This window comes from Myotis brandtii, unplaced genomic scaffold, assembly GCF_000412655.1.
Source record: "Myotis brandtii unplaced genomic scaffold, ASM41265v1 scaffold1144, whole genome shotgun sequence".
Lineage (NCBI taxonomy): Eukaryota > Metazoa > Chordata > Mammalia > Chiroptera > Vespertilionidae > Myotis > Myotis brandtii.
In genome coordinates, this window is record NW_005353944.1 from 476,247 (window position 1) to 476,519 (window position 273).

The 273-nt window shown below is 64.8% G+C and overlaps 1 protein-coding gene and 1 long non-coding RNA gene across 2 annotated transcripts in view; one reads left to right on the forward strand and one right to left on the reverse strand.

Moving 5' to 3' along the window:
• Positions 1-273, reverse strand: part of RREB1 (ras responsive element binding protein 1) — a 146,361-nt gene that overhangs the window by 145,538 nt on the left and 550 nt on the right. The window lies entirely within an intron of this gene.
• Positions 1-273, forward strand: part of LOC106727932 — a 3,344-nt gene continuing 3,071 nt past the window's right edge. Inside the window, exon 1 of the long non-coding RNA XR_001364170.1 lies at positions 1-41. This is a non-coding gene — a long non-coding RNA (uncharacterized LOC106727932). The remainder of the gene's footprint in view (positions 42-273) is intronic.

Genomic DNA, 273 nt, shown 5'->3' on the forward strand with positions numbered 1-273 from the left:
GCCGTCATCTCCGCGCAGCTCGGCCCGGGAGGGACTCGAAAGTATGTAGGAGAAAAGTTTCCCCTCCCACATGGGGGGGAGGATGTCGGGGGAGCGAGGGCGGAAGATGGAGAGCAGCGCTGGGAAGATGTTTCTGGCCGGCGGTGCGTGCACCATCCGAGGCCCCGCGGTGCTGGTTAAAAATAAAGTGGGTGGTGGGTGCGGCGCGGGTCGAGCCGAATTCCAGCGCTCGGACGGCTAATATGGATGCGCATCAGGTCCTGGCGGCGGCCG